The sequence below is a fragment of the Rhinolophus ferrumequinum genome, chromosome 20, assembly GCF_004115265.2.
Source record: "Rhinolophus ferrumequinum isolate MPI-CBG mRhiFer1 chromosome 20, mRhiFer1_v1.p, whole genome shotgun sequence".
NCBI classification, from domain to species: Eukaryota; Metazoa; Chordata; class Mammalia; order Chiroptera; family Rhinolophidae; genus Rhinolophus; species Rhinolophus ferrumequinum.
Genome location: NC_046303.1, coordinates 20,793,987 through 20,807,414, shown reverse-complemented (window position 1 = coordinate 20,807,414; position 13,428 = coordinate 20,793,987). Strand labels below are relative to the sequence as shown.

At 36.7% G+C, this 13,428-nt stretch overlaps 1 protein-coding gene across 8 annotated transcripts in view; it reads left to right on the top strand.

Annotated features, from left to right (window-relative positions):
• The window catches only part of HDAC9 (histone deacetylase 9), a 664,661-nt gene that overhangs the window by 331,302 nt on the left and 319,931 nt on the right, over window positions 1–13,428 (top strand). The window lies entirely within an intron of this gene.

Here is a 13,428-nt window from a genome sequence, read left to right as displayed (position 1 = left end):
TAAAGTATTCACAATGGAACCGTCAAGAAACAAATTGCTACAGTTCACCCTTCCTTGTGAGGTGATGAAAACATTTATTTCACACTAGGTGAGGGCCATAACTTAGATGTCCAAGCTACCAAGTTTCTGTATAATAATATATTTATGTATACTATAACCATTTAGAATACCCACTAATGAGAAATAACCACAGAAACCTTGTCATTTTTTCCTGTTATCTTGGATGAACCTGTATTGAATCCATTCAAACTGGAGCCAAATAGTTGGTATCATAAAAACATGGTCCCTGCTCTTGAGATAGGTACTTAGGATAGCAGGAAATATGAGCACATGAAGACATAGGCGTGCAAATGACATATTTTAAAATATCTTTTCCTTTTATTCCCTTGACTATTTTTTGTTTTGTTTTTTTCCAAGGAATTTAGGGAAGAAAGAAAAATTGAGTAACAAGAAAGTAAAAAATCAGTAGGTTTCTCTTTAAACATGCATCATATTAAATATAATTGTCCTTCTGATATGGAAATTTTAATGATATATTTGAATTGCTAATAATCTTTAGAAGAATTAGAAGCAAAACTATACTTTTCAGAGCATAGTTTATACAGTGATTTACTTATTAAATTTTGACGACTTTCTCATATCTTGCTGTAGTTTGAATGCATTTATGAAAGCTGTCATTCATGCTTGTTTTTAACTACGTATACAGTGTAAATGTTGTTAATCATACTAAATAATTTACCTCCTTGTTGCCTGATTAACAATGACATTTACATGGGAAACTTGTGTGTTGTAGGACTTACTTGCCTCATATAATTATGGTGTAAATACTCTATAGCTTAGCAGAAATATCCTTGGGGTGGGTCTATATAGCGTTTGTATTATTTCCACACAATGAGGCAAGCTGGAGGGGTGAGTGAAAATCTTGTTAGAATAATTTATCTCTGCTCAACGATATGAATATTCAACTTTCTCTGAAATTGTTTTGAGAAACTTAACCATAAGAAAATCATGGCTTACAACATTTTTTCTTTTAGTTTTATGAGACATTTAAAAGATTAAGAAATGCACTAAACAATTTCTGGTGCTAATATATGGTACACTCATGCAATGATGACTTGTGAGCCTTTTAAAAAAGCCAGTAGTTTCTTTATCATAGCATCAATAGAAGACTGTTGCTTTTGCCAATATCTTTAGGATTATCATTGGGGAAATAAAATGGTTTCTAGAATAGAATTTTCTTCATAAATAGAAAAGAGCAAATAAAAAAGAAAGAGGGTATTGACAATTTTCGTCTGAGCCCATTTCGAGTTTAAATATTGCCACAGATTTTCCGGTAAAATAAAACTATGATTAATGAAAACAAAATACACTGCAGTCACTTGGATATTTTTTATAATTTTTGAAGTATTCTGACTACTACCTATTTAATAGAAAGGCAAATCTCTAGTCACATCACTATATGAATGAAATACAGAAAATTTTCCAAAGTATCGTTAGGCATTTTTGTAGTGAGATAATTTGGCATAGATCTCTGCCCCCGCCCCGGGGACATTATCCTTTGAATTATTTCACTGTTACAATAATAATTGAACAGCATTGATTCATGACTAATTTCTATTTCTAGTTTCTATTTTAACTAGAATTATAATACCTTTGCTAATACCTGTGTTTTTCATATTCATTCTACCAAATCCATATGAGCAGAAATTTTAAGAAACTTCTTTCTTCATTCAGTACTTATTTGAATGAAATACAGAGCTGGGCTTGTACATATTCATTTAGCAAATCCTATTGCACTCTTACTTTGTGCCAGACACTATTGTAGGCACTAAGAAAACAACGTCCCGGTGGAGCTTGCAGTCTGGGGAGTGGGGGAATGAAATATTCAAGTAAACAGTAATATAGTGTGTGAAGTATTAGGATAGGGAACATGATGAAGGAAATTTTCTTTGAGGAAATGACTTGAGACTTGTTTAGTTACTTCTCTGGAATATCTTGTCTGTTTTATATCTTTTCTTTTGTGTCTCTTTTTCTTTCTTTTTTTTTTTTTTTCTAAAATGCTCTGTGATAAATATCTTATGCATTCCTATGACTGGATATCAGCCAACACTTTTTAAAAAAACCCACATAAATCATGAGATGATATCTTATATATGTCAAGGTTCACTCTAGATATAAGTATTTATTATATATTTATTACTATGATACTTAGGCATTTTGACATGAGTGCTATTTTATCATAATAAAAATATATCTAAGACAAGACCAGTAAAGGAGAGGCCAAGCAGATGTCCTGTGTTGCCCTTATTAAAACAGGTAGATATTATGTCTGACAAGCAAGGAATGAATATAATTATGCTCAAATGCTGGAACAGAGCAAATGTGGAGCTTTCATTAGGTTTTAGAAGAGAATTTGACTCTTTATGTGAGTAGTATCTGTTGTATTCCTTTATTCTTTTTCTTGACATAATTTCTAACATAAATGTTACGTATTCTCCATAACCCTTCATGATTCATACTTACTCCTTGTCCCCAGTAATCCATCCACAGCAATCCAGGAGAGTAATTCTTTCATGCCTGTGGTCACATACAAACATAGCATGTAGTGTGTGTGTGTGTGTGTGTGTGTGTGTGTGTGTGTATTTTTTGACTGCCTTTTTTTTTAACCGAATTTTTTTCCTTATAAAGTATACCTGAAGGCAGTTCTAAAATAAAGGTATTTTGTGCACTGTTAATCAAAGTGTATATTTTCCCAAGAAGGTTAATTTCAAAAACAACTATTAGGTATGTACATTCCAAGAGGTTTACATTTTTCTGAGTCACACTTCACATTATTAAACAAGTAAACACTTCGTAAGAGCTTTATTTTACTAAAGGTAATTCTGTCAATGGCTTACCTGTGGGAAGATTCAATTTTAAGTATAATTAGATGAGGAGTATGTACCAATCTTTGCTTTTTTTGCTGCACCTATTTCTCCTAGTGTATCTTTCCCTCCTTTTATGCACAATGCATGTTCTCAGCACCTTCTCCATAGGTGCCGTAGGTATAGGATCATTTAAGTAATACCAGCTCCCTCTTATATGTAGGATCTACTATGAGCTCGGATACCATGCTATTAGGTTGGTGTAAAAGTAACTGCGGTTTAAAAGGTTAAAAATAATTGCAAAAACCGCAATTACTTTCGTATCAACCTAATAGCATTCTTATATTATCTCCTCAAACATAACAACTCACTGTTTTTTTTTTCCTTAATATAAAGAAAGTCAATTTGAATGGACTCAAGTAAGTTGACAAAAGTGACAGGGCTAGCAATTGACCAAGCTGGAATTCCAACATAGGATGTATGACACAAAAGCCTGTCCTTAAATTAAACTCGTGCTTATGATTTCAGTGTTTTTATCACTGGAGCAGGAGACAAGAGTTTCCTAATTTTATTTTTGCCAAAAAGTAGGAAACTTACAATTGAAAACAAAGCAAGCAAACAAATCAAAAAGGAAGGTCACCTTTTTTTTTTTTTTTTTTGGTGTTGGTTGAAGAAACCAACCAGGATGGATGAAGAAATTCCTTCTCCTGACCCTTCTTCCTAACTTTCCATGCATTTACTAACTTGGAAGCCTTTTTTTTTTTTTTTTTTTTTTTTGTCATGGACCTGACAGTGGGACATTGAGATATCCTTTTGGATTATAAGGCTTCCCAACAGTGCAATGTGAATGCAGTATAGAACCAAAAACAGCCAGGCCACATTTCATCCCTTTCTCTCCTGTAACATTGCCATGATTTTAGATTGGGCAAACATCTTCTCACAGGAGTTTTGGGCAAGTCTAAAGCTGAAAGTCTACTGACTTCATCAAGTTCAACTGAAATGCAAATCTTGGCATCTCATCTATGGGTGGTTGGAAAATGCCTTGTTTTAAGTTTTGAAAAATGGATGAGTAGAAACTTGAACTGGGCTTTCATTTAGAAAGTAGGCCTTACTGTTGTCAGGTTTAATTTCTCTCTATCCATTTGACAGCTTGTTTCCATGCAGAGTCTTTAATCACCAATTTCGGATTACATTTTGCCCATTAGATGGATAGTATGTCCAAAAACTTTAGCTAGCACTGAAAGACAGTCTTAATTTTATAACAGTAAAAAGGCTTCTAGATTATTTATCTATCTATAGAGGTTTATAAAAGAAACTTTGACTTTACCCTTAAATAGATGCTATTTTGACATGATTAGCCCAATGTAAATAGATCCGTGTAGGTATGTAGTGGGCTTCAAAAAAACCACTTATGCTGCAATACCAGCTTACATCAGCACAGAGAATTCATATAGAAGCATTTCACTATATAATTACAAGTTGATGGTTTATAATATACAGAAAATGGCTTGTTGCTTTATTATTAGATGTGATGAAATCCTGTGTTTGTAAAAGAAACTAAATGACCATTTCAGTGGATTAATGTGTAACATTCATAAACGTTCCCAGTGCTGCTTTCATAACTTGAAGACGAAGGGAAGGACCTCGACCTTTCCTTTTCACTCTGCACTGTTAATCTAGTCAGAGACGCTTTTACTGAATGAGAAAAACAATAGTTGGACATGACTATGAGGTAAGAAAATAGGGGAAAGAAAAATATCTGGGGAATTAAACCATGTGAGTAGTTTGACTGATGTTGATTCCAGGCAGTTCAAAGGGAGAGGGAAGCTAAATAATTTGGTTGTTTCCCAACCTTGACAAATAGTTTCATTTGACAGAATGAAATAATTAAGCCTTAGTAAGGAATTTTTAATACAGCTAAATGATTTGTAGACATGAAAACCACCAATGTGTAGCAGTCTGTTAAAGATTTTGGTTGCTTATAAGTTCCTGATTTTAGATTTTTTTTCTCCCTGTATCTTTCTGCCCTTTCTCTAAATACTTTTGAAATTTGAGGGATTATAGTGACCCTGGAATGTCATATGGCCTCGAGTATTCCGATTCCTGCATTCAGAATTGTATCCAGGGCTATGCTTCCATATCCTGAATGTACTGTTGCTCTCTTGTTATCAATTTAGTTGTATCAACCAGCAATAAAAACTCACTTGATTTCTGGCATGGAGTAACTGATGGTGTTCCACAAAGATTTATTAGCAACCATTATACTGCATACTGGAAATGAAAATAAAGAAAGCGTGTTCTTTGCCTTGAATGGGCTCATAGACCTGTCAATAGATAATTCTATTCAAAGATAGCTCCACATAACACACAGCTCATTTGAATTGCAAAATTAAGAATGCTTGATAGCCTTTCCAAGAGAAATTTCTGAGGTTCTGCACAATTATTTATTAGTTTTGCATCTTTGGTCAAAATTTCGAACGTCTTTGTCCAAGAATTCTGGAATGTGCACATTTAGAGGTTTCTAGTGAGGCTTTCATGAAAGGATGCACCAAAAGTACTTTGTAGACATGGTAAGCAGTACTGAAATCTAAGTCAGTATTTATAGTCTTATATAGCACTAATAGTTCGATTTTCTTTAGTTTGTTAATGAAAATGGTTGTCTGGAAGGGCTAGACTATTTCCAAGGCGCACATTTCCTACGTGTCTCAAGTACTGTATCAAGCTACTTTGTTGTAAACCAAACCACTATACTTTGCTCCAGCTTTCTCTTATGTCTTTGAAGTCATCATGAAGCTGACCTTGTTTTCTCTTTGGAACAATATTGTGGTTAGTTATTGAATTACTATTGATGTATAATTTACACACAGTAAAATTTATTCCTTTTGCTGTATAGTTCAATGAACTTTGACAAATGCATATCACCCTCATAATTACCACAGTCAAGATATAAAACAAGCAAAATTCAACTTGCAAAATTCCCTGCGCTGCTCCTTTGTAGTCAATCCCTACCTCCACTCCCTGGCAAAGTCCTTGGATTGTTTACCATGTAGGGAACATAAAACAAATCACAACGGTGAAGGATGGTGTATTTTAAGAGCATGCAGACATCAGCCCTAAATGATTTAAACCATAGGGTGTTCAATCAAGACAGGACATAGGGATGATTTTCAACGTTCACAAACCGGCGGTCTATGCAGTTAATCCATCCCATTGAACTGCCGTCTTTGGCCTGCCTGGTGTCTGAAAAAGCATTTGAATTGTTGGTGACTCTTAAACAATGAAAAGATTTCTAATGCAAATCTAGATTTCTGGCATTGTCTGAAAAAGGTAAAAGTCTGGTCACCCTGGGCCCACATGTCCACGTGGCAGTTATTGTTTGGGGTTTACTCTTGGTTATGCCTTTTAAGCAGGGCTCCCACTGCTGTCCAGTTTACCAAAGCAGGGGATTGATCCATGGGAAGAACAGGAAATAATTATCAGTCAAGTGACTTGAAGTTCACTGGCTGTGAGATCTTCTCTATTCTGAGACACAGTCTGAAGTCACCAAGACTTAGCGAAAAAAAATAATAATAATAAAGATGCCTTTCCTCACTGTACCTCTCTCCATTACCATTAAAGAGTAAGGAAAGAAAACTCGGAAAGAAAGTGTATTGTCAACTGAAAATCAGAAAGGAGATTATCAGGGGAAAGTCCTATTAGGTAATATAAAAGGACGTAAAATTACACCGTGTGTAAAAGAAGGAAAAGTAGCTCCTTTGTATTCTAGGTAAGGAAAGTCCCTAATAATTCTTGTTCTCTTGCTGAGGATTTTATGTACTGAAAGGTCAGTCTTCCTGTTTCCACTTTTGTCCCCCTCACTTGTCCCTTGTTGTTTCTCAGATAAAATATAAACATCTTCATGTGGCGCACGGGGCTGTCCTGGTCTGGCTCTTACCGCTCGGATTGATCTCATCCCCTACTTCCTTCCCTCCTTTCCCGAGCTCCAGCCACATTGGCCTCTCTGGTCTGTGGGAATCTCGTTCCATCTCCAGGGGTGGTGCTAGCCACAGATCTGTATGGAATGTTCGACCTCCAGGCCTCTTCATGACTCGATCTTGGTGTTGGCGTCTCTCTGAGCTCAAACCTCACCTCTTCAGAGAAGCCGTCCCAGCCCAGAAACGTTGGACACAGACACTCACCCCTCCCCATCATTTTCTATCACATTTAGTTCCAGTCTTCAATCGCTTATTTTCTGCTGACCCCGCTGGGAGCTTGCCTAATTGACCATTCTCTTCCCAGGGGGCTGGCGTATAGAAACTGCTCAATAAAAATTGTAGAATGAGTGAAAGGTAAACTTTCTCAAACTAGCTGAGAGGAGGAAATTTTCATTCTCCTTTCCAGAAGTGAACACTTAAGTTTCTGAAATATTAGAATGTGTGCGAGCCAGAGAAAGGCTGTTTTAATTGCAGGCATTGTTTTAGACAATCATTTAGAATTGTAAACAAGCTTTTATTAAGAATTCACTTGGTCCCCAGATTAATTTTATGTATCTTCAATATTGGTAAAAAAAAGGATTTTTTTTTCAGTTTAGACTTTTAATTTATGTGAATAATGAACCAATATATAGAACATCTTTCTCTCTTGTTATTTAATTTTGGTGCTTTTGATTATTTTCTTAAAATGCAAAGAAGCGAAATAGCATGGACTATTTTGGTTTGAGGCAGAGAGCTTCTTTTCTAAGTAGACGTCTTAATTTGAAAGCCTTCCAAGCTCTCTATGTTGTTTTTCAGAACAGTTGGTATATACCTAATCTGTTTGTGAATTGAGACAGAATTATATCATTATTTGTAAATCTAGTTTCGTTGGAGCTTAAGGGAAAGGTCTTATTTTCCAAGGGTAGAATTTTACATTAATTTAAAAGAATAAAAAAAAACTTGTGCTATTGCCATTCTCCAAGTAAAATCTGCAAAATAAGAAAGTGATGATTTGGGTTGAAGGTCATTTTGCATAATTAGATTATCCCATTCAAATATTGGTGCTTAATGGTTTGTTGATAATTTCAGAAACTCAGATATCTGTCAGCAACAGATTTACTCCTTACACACTCCTGTTCTTAGCTGCCACTCAGAATCTGATAATATTTGTGGGGAATGAAGGATTTCGGTGGCAAAAGTAGAATTGAAAGATATTTCATTCAAAAGCACTTATGCTGTGTTGTTGACTTCTAGACATTTATCAAACATTGTAACTTACACAGAAATGAGCTTAAGAGGTTAATATGTAAAGATGAGTAGCACCACCTTTAAATATTTATTTAATTTTATAGCATTTGCCACTAGAACATAGGATGTTTAACATGGAATATAAAACATTGCAATTATGGAGTTGGCTATAAATCGTGACCCTGCCAGGGGTTGATAAGAATGGAAGCGCTGAGTTGTAATACCTGAAGATGTTAGAAATTTGGATAAAATATCCTGCTCTCTGGCCTATAGACTATCTGTGAGTGTGTGGAAGGGGCTGTGTTACAAACCCAGAATGGTCATAGATATGCCGGCAGCACTCTTGGTGTTTGTACTATTGCTGGATGGTAGCATGGAGAATACAGAGACACACTGACAGATGAGTACGAGCACAGATAAAAGGGGCAGGAGATGCTGCCCAGCCATCAGTTTCTTCCTCTCAGCTGGGTTCCCCACCAAAGTAACTCACCTGGTGTCAGACGAGTGACAAGCCGTGTGTTTTACAGATGGGGTCTCAGCCGAGATTCACGCAGACTTGCACATTTATCTGTCACACAGATGTTTTGTCTTGTGTTTTCTAGCCAGCCAGGCAACAGTTCAGCTTTGCTGGGGGATCACCTCCAGATGTTCAACCCAAGAGAGACCCTGCTACCCCACTGAGAATAAGCAGACAGCTCTTCCCTGCAGCTGGCCACTCAGTGACGGTACAAATTCAAAAAGGGTTAGCCATGTTCGTGATGGTCATGTTTGTAGTTCAAAAACACAAAGAGCACTACATCATCCAAATACTGACTTTCTTAGTAAAAACATTAGAAATTTACAAATATCACCGAGTAACTTCCTATTTAAACGTCTGAACTAAGACAAACGTGTCAGGCAGGTTTCCTATGACTTTTGTTTGTAGATTTTCCTGGCTGATGTTAATTGCTAATTTTTCCACTCTGGCCAATTGGACGGTTTAAACAAAAACAGCTTGAGTCAAATACCTAAAAGAAAATAAGAAGTGCAGGTTAACTTCCTCTATGCATTTATGTTTTGCAATACCAGCTCCAGGAGGTCACATTTATCTCTTTTATGTTTTGTGAAACTTAACAAAGAGCACATTTGATTCCAGAGATGGTGAAAAAGTGGTGGTTATTGTTCCTGCAGACGTAGTCATTCACTTCATAACCTGGGAAGAAAAGTGTCAAAGCATTGCTACTAAACATTAAGTTTTCAGGTATTTATGGAAAAAGATAAGTGGGAGAGAAACTAAAATAAATCCTAGATTGTTGATTCATGCAATTGGGTAACTGTTCACTCAGATGAGAAAAATCAGGTGATCAATACATTTGAGTGGACTGGGGATAAAGGTTCTCGTTCAGCTATTTAAAGTTTATGATATCTATTAGATATTCTAGATCTAAGCAACAGCGTTAAGTAAGCAGCTGAATATGCAAGTTTGGAGCTCAGGGGAGACTTTGGAATTGTTTATATTAATTCACTTGTCATCAGAATATAGCTGTTTCAGAGGAGAATGCAGAGTGGAAGGGTATAAAAAGTTTCTACTCTGTTTTGGAGACGATTCACTTTTCTTGGGCATGGAATTCCTTCCTTCCAAAACAAGGGTTTGAAGAATGTTATTAGAAATTTCCAACTCCAATATTTTATGCTTATATGATCTCCACTCGTAAGTTCTGTTTTACATTTCTTTTACAAACCTTGAAGGAATTCTGCCCTTGGAAGAAGATCATTTTGCCATTCAGACTTCTTGTTCAGTTATCACAGCATTATTCATTCTGGCATTTTTCTCCCTTGTGTTTCCCTTAGTTCATCAGAAGTGTAGATGTCGCCAAAGAAACTGACTGGAACAAATGGCATTGTTTCTGTACTACACACTAAAACTATATATACAATTTCATATATGTATCTATGTCAGTGAGGTTGTAAATACTGACCAAATTTGATTCATTGATGAAATGATGTGATTTCTGGGTACTTCAGTGACCTCAGAAATATATTAACATGTCGGATTTTAGAAGGTTTTCTGTTAAAATGTACATATGATATATTCTGTGAACACTCAGCATTTTGTGAGTGTTAAAGATTTTCTTGGATACACTTCCTATCTTTGGGAAATCGTATTCCAGTAAATTCACACATAGTTTGTCTGGCCTTTGGCTGCACCAACACTGGTAATATTAATTGGTTACTTTCAAAGATTTTGTCTTGTTTTCCTTTCTAAAATGCTTCACCCTCACTGACATGTATTAATAGTCTATTTAAATTGCCAATAGATTTGACATTTATGCAGTCATTATTGACTTTTGTAACAAGAGAGATATTGGTTAAATAGTGTGGATGAAAGCCTAGGTGTTGTGAATTCTAAAGCAAATAAGAAAAGAAAAATGAAAAGAGATAATTCAAGTTTTGTTGTGAAGGAATGTACGTAATGGTTTTTGGGGGTGTCAAGGGAGGTTATATTTAAGACAGATGATAATACTGAAAGTGTACAAACGAAAATACTCCAGCAGAGAGGGAAATGTGTGATGGACAACAGAGTGGGTAATTTCAGGAGTTGATAAGATCAGGGCATTAAGCCGAGGGATTGACTGAGATAGGAGTGCAAACATTGCTTTCATTGTAATAGGAGAAAGGGTGAAAGGGACAGTTGAGTTTCTCTGCTGATGCTTCTATTTTCTCAGGGAAATAAGAAGGAAAGGTATCAGCAGGGACTGAGGAAGAGGTCTGAATATTAGAGATCTGAGGAGAGAGGAGATAGTTTGAAATAGTCATTGCAAAAGAGGGAGTAAATTAGAGAAATGGAGTAGGATTGCCAGGTAGAGGTAGGATAAAGGCCCATTTGAGGGTTACGATCATGAATTTGAAGAGAAACGTTCAGTATGATTGCAAATTGTTTATTTGTTTCCTTGCTTACTCACCTGCTTGGGTTTGGCAGAGATTTAGTATTAATCAAGTTTAGAAGTCTTACTTTTGAAAAGGGCAGAGGAATTGAAGACAAAGTAAGGGAGTGAGTTTTAATGATGGAGAATTGAACCTAGTCCAGGAAGGAGGGAAGTAAGAGAAGTGGGGGGTGGGTGATGGGCAGTGAGAATGTGGTTGGCTCAATAGCCAACCAGTTAGTTACCCAATTGCATGGAGGACCTTCCAGAGATGAGGGATAAAGGCCCTCATCAGAATATGGTTGGAGTCAGAATATTCTGAGGATGAGCCAGAAGAAAGGAATGATGTTTGAAACCCATATTTATGAGAGTATACAGTTACATATAAAGGCCAGGTCTTGGGCGTGATCATGGTACTGGGAGCTGAGGTAGAGCGTAGGACAAGACCACTGGATATTAGGAGGTCAAAGCACTGAGAGGCCATGCTGGAATTGGGACTGGGAAGGAGAGGAATAGCAACACAAAGGTCTTTTTACTTAGCAGATGGTATTTGTAGCTTCCCCTTGGTTATTAAATACTCCTGTGTTCAGGCATCTAGAAGCTGAATAAGATGCAGAGTCACCCTTCAGTATGCAAGGACTTTTGACTTGGCATTTCCTGGACCCTGGTCATGTGCTCTCTGACTGACCTTTCATGAATGGCCTTGAGTTCCTGTGCTGTGACCACATACGCCATATAATTTTTTTCTCTTGTCCTTATAGAGTCTCTTATAGGCAAGCTATTTTGAACACCTCTCAGAGGTGTCTGACTCACAAGTATCATTGGCCCACCAACTCTGATGCAATCTAGCTCCCATGGAACTTGCCGAACTAAGCTTTAGTAGTGAGAGGGAGCGTTTCTCCAGCTTAGCAATCATCCTTACAGAAAATGAATAGCAGAAATCTCCCCGCCTACAGTCCCTGTAAAGGGCTCCTGCAGCCTCCTTCACCTGACTAATACCTTTTCGTAGATAAATGCCTTTCTCTCCACGAGATTCTCTAACTTGCTCTTGTATGTTGTCTCAATTGGTTGATGGAGGTAAGAATTACGGGACTGACTGATCTCTCTTTGAAGAATGAGGGAGGTTTGTCACCCAGTGTCCTTATTCCTGGTGTCCCAGCCAAAACTGGGACTTTTGCATTAAAATCCTGTTTTATTTCTGTGGTGTTACATATTCTTTTTCCAACAGCCAGTGAAATGGGATTCCACAATTGTGTCGTCAAAGTTCAGGAATGTTACATTGTCTCTTTTCTCCAAAATCTCAGCAGTGTGTGATGTATTTTGTCTTTAAGACATAAAGAGCTGAGGAGCATTCAGAATTGGTACAAAAGTCCTGTAGAAGGTTTCCGAAAAAGTACTTAATAACATTTAAAGCATGCTGGGATGAATGTCCTCCTTATGAAGACTGCCCAGGAACAATAGAAGTTAGAGTGTAGGCCCAAAGGAAATTGATATTTAAATTGCCTTCTTCATTTTGATAGGAATTTTGATTGGTATATAATCTCTTAGCTTGATCATGTCTCCCTTAGGATTGGTGATGTTTAGGTCTTATATATAGTTTACGCTAAGTTATATGTTATTTTGCTAAAATCTTATTCTCAACCCAAATGTATTATAACCTGTGTCGCTCTATCCAACATCATCTTCCAGCATACTCCCTGTCTTCCTGTGTTCCGACCCCACTGGTCTTTCAGTTGCTCAAATGCGCTGGGCTCCTTTTCTAGTCTACACACGTGCCTTCTGCCAGAAATGCTCCTGATCTTTATTTCCACCCCTCACACACATCTAACTATTGCTTTCCATCTTTCATCTTTCCTGTCTCAGCTTTTACATAGCACTTCCTCAGTGAAACCTTCCTTAACAATCTACATTCCACTCCTATGCCAACTAGTATATGTATTCTCTTCTAACAAACTGAGTTTCTTCCTTTTCTTTCATTTACCATACTTGAAAACAAGAATGAGTTTATTTATCAATTTAGTGCCTTTCTAACACACTAACCTGTAAATGCCACGAGGGTAGGGCAATGGCTGTTTTCCCAACGCATAGAATGGTGTCTTGAACATAGTTGGCACTCAGTAAATATATATTGAACAAGTGAACGAAAACTCACAATAATTCTACCTACAGTGAAAGTGAAGGGCTTCCGCAGCATGTGCTGGGCCATTTGAGGTTGTCTGGACTGGAGGAAAGTCTCTCAAACTGAAGAGGTTAAATCGCTCTTCAAAGTTTGAATAACTTATGTATTCTAACTCTAATGCATGCATTGAGTTTTAAAAATATAGGTGTGAGTGGGAGGTAAACTTGAATTTTACATAGAAAAATCTGTGTTTATGATTTTAATGGTGGTATTCTAAGTATGCTGCTTTTTACAAAAATTGGCATGTTGGTTCAATGGGCACTGACTCAGCAGAAAACGAA